The sequence below is a fragment of the Anneissia japonica genome, unplaced genomic scaffold, assembly GCF_011630105.1.
Source record: "Anneissia japonica isolate Jap-2015-1 unplaced genomic scaffold, ASM1163010v1 scaffold1483_len710385_cov172, whole genome shotgun sequence".
In the NCBI taxonomy this organism is placed as follows: domain Eukaryota; kingdom Metazoa; phylum Echinodermata; class Crinoidea; order Comatulida; family Comatulidae; genus Anneissia; species Anneissia japonica.
The window spans coordinates 482,200-492,186 of record NW_022732828.1 but is presented as its reverse complement, the minus strand read 5'-3'; the positions used below and the strand labels follow the sequence as shown (position 1 = coordinate 492,186).

Sequence of the window (9,987 nt, the reverse complement as noted above, 5' to 3'; positions counted from 1 at the left end):
CTTACACCGTTATAAACTTGAAAATATTGGATATGTTTGGTTTGTATATTTCGCTATTAATGAGAATTTGCCTATATTTTATATCGAATGTTGTTCTTTATTCGTATTTGTATAAAATATATTCTATAATCAACTTAAAATCGTTAAAAATGTAATTGCTTACTAAAATATGTAAGAGTTTCTTTAAGTTGGGGAGATTTTCAAGTTTATTTTAGTTTTACGTATCAACATAGCTTTTAGGCTTACTGTACTACTGTAACTGATGGCAAACAATGACCTCATTGTTGAAACACGTTGATTAAAAGGACAGTATTTTCTAGCCGTATTGCCAGATTCATCTGGCCGAACGCCCTCATAGCATTGTGTAATACAATGTTCCCGACAATGTTCACTTGATCTGCGCCCACATTATGAACCAAAAGAGATACTTCAATATAATATAAATTTGTATGTACAGCTGTGATGGCCGAGTGGTTAGGCGTTAGACTTGAAATCCAATGGGATCTTCCCGCGCAGGTTCGAACCCTACTCGCAACGAATATTCTCCTTCTTCGTTGGAGCATTGGAGAGGGTAAACTGTTATATACAGTATTATAATTAGGATACAAGCAAATTCAAAAGAGGAGAATCTACAAAAAATGCACAAAATATGTAATATATTGAAAATACATTCTATGAAACTTATAATGCGTATAGGCCTAAAGTAGGCTAAGCATGAAAACGAAAAGATCGGAATAAAAGAAATTAACAAATATCAAGGAAGGATCCAATGGTGGATATGGGTTGGGTGGGGGAGGGGATCCCACTACATTTTTAAATGTCAATAACAAAAAAACAAATCATTTTAAAGTGGTTAAACATAAGAACAAATCAACTGCTTGCTTTGGGTTTCATTGTCACTCTTTTCAAGGGAATTATAAAGGCGATTGGTACCACTGATTTTTAAGGCTAGGCTCCGAAGATGTATCTGAAAACTTGTGAAGAAGGTGTTTGAATATTAACCTCAAAACTAAGTTGATTGTTGTGATTTTGATTAACATAAATCACGTATATTGCATCTGTTATTCAAAGTATTCTTCTGTACAATGTGCTTTGGTTATCCCTATTATACGCTGTTTAATAAGAAAATAGGCCTATATAAAATGTACATTAATTATAAAATCTATTCCAAAAAAAAAAAAAGTGGGGCTCGTCCGGGAATTGAACCCGGGGCCTCTCGCACCCAAAGCGAGAATCATGCCACTAGACCAACGAGCCTTAGTTGGTAAGCCAAATTCATACTCCACTAATAAAGCACACATTTAACGAACGCCCACAGGAATTGAATAGCTTGTCCTGGAAACATATGACGCTTTTCACTTTAGAGTACCCTTGTGACGAAGTCACAACGCGCCACTCATCCAATGATAACATTTAAGATTCAAGAAACTTTGGTGACTAATCATATTAATTATTTAATTAATATCTGTGTTTTTTTTTTCTTTTTAATATCAGGCCTATTTCGTTTCAATAATTTTTTTTTGTTTCTAATTGTGTTTTTGAAACGCAACATCATTAGGCCTATATATTAAAGTAGGCCTATGCGTTCTCATGATGAGATTACAATATCAATACAAATCTAATTTACTGTTTTCATATATAAAATAGGTTTAATCTTGTGATAAAATAAAGATACCTTGACCTACTGTTTACAATTGACCATTACAACTTATTTTTTGTGTCTGTCTAATTGTTAATATCATATGGTAGATTATTATATTGTTAAGGTGTGTCCCCGGCCGGATTTAAAACAAAGACCTTGCATTATTTACTCCTATTCCAATCTATTTTTGATCACAATACAACTGCTTGCTTTGGCTCTTTTGTTTATTGTCACTCTTTTTTTTGGGACTCAACAACAAGGCCTTTCTTGAATGAGTAAAATACTACACTGTAGGTAATTTTTAATTTTTCATTCCTGATGATTACATGACATAATAATTAATGTCGAAATATTGATCATGGCGTGTATTTATTATACTTGGAGTTTGTATACCAGGGAATGTAATTAATTCACAAAAACAGAAAGGTCCACTGATTAATCTCAGATAAGAAAGTATAATACATACTCCAAGTATTGAAATACACGCCATCGTGTTGGGATTCAATATTTCGACATTAATTATGTCATCATCATCATCAACGATATTAAGTCGATTATAGAATATATTTTATACAAATACGAATAAAGAACAACATTCGATATAAAATATAGGCAAATTCTCATTAATAGCGAAATATACAAACCAAACATATCCAATATTTTCAAGTTTATAACGGTGTAAGAGCTGTACCCGCATAACCTCATTCAAGCAAACAAAAATACTATTTGTAAAGTGTTTACATATCAATTCTATCTTTAATTTCGTGTTAGGGGTTAGCGCGAACGCAGTCCCCCGCTACCATAAATTATAAAAATAAAAAATAAAATTATACACCCGAGTTCCCCACATTTGGGGGAATCGCAAGGCTCAACCTCAGCCAAGTGCAATGCCGAGGCTGACATAATTCCTGATGATGACATAATTAATGTCGAAATATTGAATCCCAACACGATGGCGTGTATTTCAATACTTGGAGTATGTATTATACTTTCTTAATTAATTCACTGTTCCCTGATTATACTTTCTTGCCCGGCTTTTGTTAAAGCAAATAGATTAGTTTTCCCCAACCCCCGAAATATTGTTATGCCCACCGCTATAATGTATTAACAGAATAAACTAAATTAAAAATTTGTAGTTGATAATTATTGAAACAAATACAAGTTGATGATCAAAACTCGTTAGAATGCAAATAAAAGTATGTAAAACAGGCTCACTGACATCATGGTGAAGGAATCTAAAACTCTCAAAATTCAGTTTCCTTGCGGCTCTCAACATAAATTCAGTCTGACCATGAAGGCAAGAAATTCCTTCATGACCATGGAGGAAAGAAATTCCTCCATGGTCTGACCCTCAGAACAATTTTATGCTCACCTCTGCTGTAGCGTATAGAGTTTTTCTGCTCTTCTGTTTACTTCATCCGGACACAGATGCAGCGAACAAAAAATAGCAAATGAGCTTTTCCTCTGTAGTTGGCATGCAGCTGTGATGGCCGAGTGGTTAAGGCGTTGGACTTGAAATCCAATGGGATCTTCCCGCGCACGTTCGAACCCTGCTCGCAGCGAAAATTTTTATAAAAATATTTCTAATTTTGAGCATTTATATTTTTCCAATGATGACAAAGAAACTTCTTTCTATATATTTTGCTTGTGTAATCATTTTAATTTATTCTAACTTGTGTTAACTTTATGCACGATTTAGTGTTTTTTGGGTTTTTTTTTCTTTTTGTTTTTTCTTTTTCAATATTTACAATTATTGAATTGGGTAAACTGTAATATTATTATGGACTTAATACACGGAATAAACAGCATGAACCGAAAGAAAAGAACAGACTGAAGAAAATTAACAGAATGAACGAAGAACGGAATGAGCGAAATGGAAATTTAGAAGGTGCAATAAAATCCGAATGAACAGAAATGAACAGAAATAATATATAATGACATAAACGAAATAAATAGAATGATCGGAACGAAAAGAACACCGGTAACAGCATGAAAGGAATGAGAGAAATGATGGAAATTAAAAATTTGTAGTTGATAATTATTGAAAACAAATACAATTTATTTTATTTATTTCTTTACTCGGCAAACAATTAATACAAATCAACATGAAAGGAAAGAAATAAAATAGAAATAAAAATAACAAATGAACAGATGAATAAACAATTGTTAACAATTTTACGAAAAAGTTCAAGTTATCACTTTTAAATGAATATTTTCAATTTAATTCGATCAAATGATACACAAAGATGTATTAAGTTCATAAAATTACTCTGCGCATGCTCTGCGTATTGACTAATTCTTTATTTTTTTGGTTAATGATGGGCCTTATAATAAAATAATGTGAATAAACTGTCAATGACCGAAAGGTCCACTGATTAATCTCAGATAAGACAGTATAATAAACTGTTAATGGTTATAACTAACTTTATACTGTTCTAGAAATCTTTCTTTTAATTAAAATTATTGCTTTTTTATTGATATTGTGATTATTTTATTAAGTACGATAATATTCAGCTTGTATTAAAGTTAATTTATCAAGAGGCCTGCAAATCAGGTTTACGTGCTCAAGCTGCAGTCGATATAGCTTTATCAGTTAGCATTTCCTCTGGTTTGAACATTGGCAGTATTCGCTATCTCTAACATCGTCGTTGCCAATCACTTCTCCCAGCGTACGAAATGATGCAGCACAAAAGTACATCTCAATTTCCACATGGATGATACGGCATGAATGATTGTTACAACCGCTAATGTAGAAAACAACAGGTAATGTAACAACCGTTTATGTATATAGCACACTCCAAAGCTTATGTAGTAAAACTCCCAGCTAATGTAGAAGCACCAACAGCTTGTGTGTAAAAAGAAAATCAACCCCAGCTTATGTAGAACGCTCAATTGCATCACAGCTTTATGTAACTAATATCGCCAGCTAATGTAGAATATTAAAATCTTACAATACCATTGCGAGAATCATGACAAAGCCAGAATCATGCCACTAGACCAACGGGCCTTTTTTGAGTAACTGAAATGCATATTTCTCTGTAGGAATTGACCACGCATTTAACAAATTCTCCTGATAACGAAATAAGTACAGTAGCACCTTATTTAGACGAACGAACTGTATTGAAACACAAGCTTTATGTTATATACACTTTGGTATTTGCTGTATATAAACTTGTAAATATGGATAATTTTTTTTATTCCTGATGATGACATGTCTATGACATAATTAATGTTGAAACATTGAATCCCACACGACGATGTATTTCAATACGTGGAGCATGGAGTTATAATTATCTGAAAATAATTTTAAATCCATGCTTGGAGTATGTATTATACATAGAGGAAAAAATAGATTTATGTTTCTTTCCTCCATGATTAGACAGGTTTGCTTGCCCGGCTCTCGTTGTTAAAAAAAAAAAGAGATTATTTTGGCCTTCCAAAACGTTGTTATGCCCACCTCTGTAAATGATGGAGTTTAGGTTTTCCGTTCACTTGATCTTCGCCCACATTATTAACGAAAGGAGATGCTTCAATAGAAAAATTTGTATGTACAGCTGTGATGGCCGAGTGGTTAAGGCGTTGGACTTGAAATCCAATGGGATCTTCCCGCGTAGGTTCGAACCCTGCTCGCAGCGAATATTTTCCTTTTTCATATTTTAGCATTCGAGAGGGTAATCTGTAATGTGTTATAATTATACAATTGGGTTAAAGCAAATTATAACGAGGAAAATCTACAAACAGATACACAACAATATGTAATATACGGTACTTCATAGAATGTATTGAGAATAGGCCCAACGTATAATGCGCATAGGCCTAAAGTAGGCCAAGGATTAAAACGAAAAGATATGAATAAAAGAAATGAACAATTATCACGGAAGGATCCAATGGTGGATATGGGTTGGGTGAGGGAGGGGGTTCCCATTACATTTTTTAAATGTCAATACATACCTGGTTATGTATTGAAATAAGAAAAACAAATTAGGATACATTATACGTGCCCCTTTCCGATTTAAAACTGGGTAAAAATAAGAACAAATCAACTGCTTGCCTTGGGTTTCATTGTAGAGGGTAAACTGTAATGTATTATAAATATACAAGCAAATCCAAACGAAGATACACAAAAATATGTAATATATCATAGAATGTATTGACAAATAGGCCAAACTTATAATACGTATAGCCCTAAAGTAGGCCAAGCATGAAAACGAAAAGATCGGAATAAAAGAAATTAACAAATATCAAGGGAGGATCCAATGGTGGATATGGGTTAGGTGAGGGAGGGGGTTCCCATTACATTTTTTAAATGTCAATACATACCTGGTTATGTATTGAAATAAGAAAAAACAAATCAGGATACATTATACGTGCCCATTTCCGATTTATAAGTGGGTAAACATAAGAACAAATCAACTGCTTGCTTTGGGTTTCATTGTCACTCTTTTTAAGGGAATTATAAAGGCGATTGGTACCACTGATTTTTAAGGGCTAGGCTCAGAAAATATATCTGAAAATTGTGAAGAAGGTGTTTGAATATTAACCTCAAAACTAAGTTGATTGTTGTGTATACTTGGAGTAGGCCTATGTATTATACTAGGGAATGTAATCTCACTGTTCCCTGATTATACTTTCTTAGACAAGCATGCTTGCCCGGCTTTCGTTAAAGAAAATAGATTAGTTTTCCCTCACCCCCGAAATATTTTTATGCCCACCGCTGTAATGTATTAACGGAATGAACGAAACTAAAGTTTGTAGTTGATAATTATTAAAACAAATACAATTTGATGATCAAAACTAACTAGAATGTAAAAAAAAAATATGTAAAACAATTCTCACTGACATCATGATGGTGAAGGAATTTAAAATCTCCAAATTAAGTTTTCTTGCGGCTCTCGATGTTACAACATAGATTCAGTCTGACCCTCAGAACAATTTTATGTTCACCCCTGCTGTAGCGTATGGAGTTTTTCTGCTCTTTTTATGTTTACTTCGCCCGGCCAAAGATGCAGCCAACAAAAATAGGAAGTGAGCTTTTTCCAGTAGGTGGTAGGCAGCTGTGATGGCCGAGTGGTTAAGGCGTTGGACTTGAAATCCAATGGGATCTTCCCGCGCAGGTTCGAACCCTGCTCGCAGCGAATATTTTCCTTTTTCATATTTTAGCTTTGGAGAGGGTAATCTGTAATGTGTTATAATTATACAATTGGGTCAAAGCAAATCCAAACGAGGAAAATCTACAAAAAGATACACAACATTATACGGTACTTTATAGAATGTATTGAAAATAGGCCCAACTTATAATGCGCATAGGCCTAAAGTAGGATGAAAACGAAAAGATCTGAATAAAAGAAATGGACAATTGTCAAGGAAGGATCCAGGTGGATATGGTTTGGGTGAGGGAGGGGGATCCCATTACATTTTTTTAAATGTCAATACATACTTGGTTATGTATTGAAATAAGAAAAACAAATTAGGATACATTATAATTGCCCCCTTCCGATTTAAAAGTGAATAACTAAAATAAGAACAAAATAAGAACATTTTGAATTTTAAATCTGCAAAAAAGATAGGAACACTGAGTCTGGGAGAAATTTTACTGGTTCTAATAAAGAATAAAAGAAGAGTGTAGTATACATAATATTTAAAAATGTATTAAATAAAACATGTAATTTTTAAGTAAGAAATAAAAGCAAGTGGAGCTCCTCGAAAAAATGAAAAGCGAAAAAATACATAAAAACACAATGCAGCTTCATTTTGTCACAAATTTTGAAATGTCCTTCATAAAAGACACAAAATATTCCAATGGTCGTTGGCTTACGTTGTGTAATGAAAGAATAATACATTTCACAAAGCGAGAATAATTCCACTTCAACAAACCTTAATACTTGGATGAGCCAAATTCAGATTCAGAGCCTAGCACCTGACGATTGAGGAAGTACCTCATGAGACGCCTGTAGTGCAATAAAATGTTGAATTGGTATCCAAGCATCATCTATCTAATAAACAAAATGACCAATTATCAACAAGGGTGTATCCAGTGGTGGATGTGGGGGATGGGCTGGGGGAGTCTTTACTTGCAGTAGGACTATATAATACCCTTTATAATACAATACAGTAATATAATACTGTACAATATAAATTTTTATGTTTGAAAAGTGTGTAAGAATAAGAACAAAATAAGAACATTTTGAGTCTACTTAAAAAAGTGGTTTTCGTCCGGGAATTGAACCCGGGCCTCTCGCACCCAAAGCGAGAATCATGCCACTAGACCAACGAGCAATTCTTGAAATAGTTAAATGCATACTCACTCACTGTAGGAATTAACCACACATTTAACAGAAGTACCTTATTTAGACTAACGAAATTTATTCAAACAAAAGCTTTATTAATCTTTTTCGGTATTACCATTACTATTTTCTCTATGGTATTACTGTGCAGCTTGAAAATATGGACAATTTTTCATTCCTGATGATGACATGTATTATGACTATGACAATTAATGTCGAAATACTGTATTGAAAATCCCACACTTTGATGTATGTGTATTTCAATGAATATGTATTATACTTTCTTAGAAATAGGTTTGCTTGCCCGGCTCTCTCTGTAAAAGGTAAGCTACTTTGGCCCTCCAAAACATTGTTATGCTCACCTCTGTAATGATGGAGTTTATGTTTTCCACTTGATCTGCGCCCACAGTATGAACGAAAAGAGATGCTTCTATATATTAATTTGTGTGTACAGCTGTGATGGCCGAGTCGTTAAGTTGGACTTGAATTCAAATGGGATCTTCCAGCGCATGTTCGAATATTTTCCTTAATTTTAAGCAATTGGATAGGGGAGGCTAAACTGCAATGATATTATAATAATGCAAATGTTCAAAGCAAATCCAAACGAGGAAAATCCACAAAATGATACACAAAAACATGTAGGCCTATTATAGTTCGTAGAATGTATTGAAAAAGGGAATTATAATAAGAGGCCTATGCTAAAAACGAAAAGATCGGAATAAACAAAATGAACAAAAGGGAGGATCCAGTGGTGGATATGAGTAGGGTGGTGTGGATTTTCACTACTTTTTAAAATTTTAATACATAGCCTACATAGCATACATGCATAGCTTTTAAAAAAAAAACAAAAAATCAGAATACATTATACGTGCGCTCTTACGATTCTAATGAATCTACTGTATACGGGCTTAAAAAGTAAGAACAAACACTGTTATTTAAAAAACATTTACATTTCTAATTGAAGTCTAATAATCCACCGAATATTACAGTATATACCATGTTCAAAAATTTGTGTTTACAACAAGACGAGACCTTACCCAGCATTTGAATTAATTGAGTGTGATAGGCTTATCATCACAAGGGCGCAGTCTCAGGGCTTGGTTCGAAAATTAAATTACAGATGCAAACGAAGCTAAGTACCTGTACACTCTTTATCAAATGATGTTTCTATTTATTTTCAATATAAAAACCAACAAATCTTATTTGCACCTTACCTGTAGTATAGTGTGGGTTTCTAGACAAAACGGCAACAAACACAAAAAGGCCATGGCCAAGACGGCAATGACCAAAACGGCAATAAACCATAACGGCAATGATAAGTACAATACGGCAACAGACCAAAACAGCAATGTCAACTACCAAAACGGTAATAGGCATAGACCAAAACGGAAAAGGAGCAAATGATAATTAATTCCAAGACTGAAGCGCCATCACGAATTATTTCGTTATTTTAAAGTCTTTTAAAGTCATTATTATTATTATGATTATTATTATTATGATTATGATTATTATTATTATTATTATTATTATTATTATTATTATTATTATTATTATTATTATTATTATTATTATTATTATTAGTTTTCTTTCCAGTTTTTTACTTTCATGACAAAATTGTTTGGCCTCATTATCTGTATTATAAGGTTCTAATTATTTAAATGTTCACTGGTTCTATATTGTATATAATATTATAGGTCTATTGTGTTTCCCCAATTTCTTTTCTTTCTTCTTTCTTACTATTGAATTTGTATGTTGTATTGTTGTTATTATTATTATTATTATTATTATTATTATTATTATTATTATTATTATTATTATTATTAAGTGTTTTTTTTCTTTCGCGCTTTTTTGACTGTTATGACATAAATTGTTTAGCCTAATTTTGTCTGTATTTTAAAGTTTTAATTATTTAAATGTTTACTGCTTTTATATTTTATTATTATTATTATTATTATTATTATCACTATTATTATTATTAATGTTGTTCTTCTTTAGCGTTTTCTACTTCTATGACAATTTAGCCTCATTTTCACCGTATTTATCGTTGTACACTTTCATGTT

At 32.7% G+C, this 9,987-nt stretch overlaps 6 non-coding genes across 6 annotated transcripts; 3 read left to right on the top strand and 3 right to left on the bottom strand.

Moving 5' to 3' along the window:
• Nucleotides 1–1,185: 1,185 nt before the first annotated feature.
• Trnap-ugg lies at nt 1,186–1,257 on the bottom strand. The gene has a single exon. It is a non-coding gene; the product is annotated as a tRNA-Pro (tRNA).
• Nucleotides 1,258–2,410: 1,153 nt separating this feature from the next.
• LOC117115868 lies at nt 2,411–2,580 on the bottom strand. Its single transcript, XR_004446645.1, has one exon. It is a non-coding gene; the product is annotated as a U1 spliceosomal RNA (small nuclear RNA).
• Nucleotides 2,581–3,122: 542 nt separating this feature from the next.
• Nucleotides 3,123–3,204, top strand: Trnas-uga. Its single transcript has one exon. It is a non-coding gene; the product is annotated as a tRNA-Ser (tRNA).
• A 1,991-nt stretch (nt 3,205–5,195) lies between these two features.
• Nucleotides 5,196–5,277, top strand: Trnas-uga. The gene has a single exon. It is a non-coding gene; the product is annotated as a tRNA-Ser (tRNA).
• Nucleotides 5,278–6,695: 1,418 nt separating this feature from the next.
• On the top strand, nt 6,696–6,777 carry Trnas-uga. Its single transcript has one exon. It is a non-coding gene; the product is annotated as a tRNA-Ser (tRNA).
• Nucleotides 6,778–7,847: 1,070 nt separating this feature from the next.
• Trnap-ugg lies at nt 7,848–7,918 on the bottom strand. Its single transcript has one exon. It is a non-coding gene; the product is annotated as a tRNA-Pro (tRNA).
• Nucleotides 7,919–9,987: the final 2,069 nt, after the last annotated feature.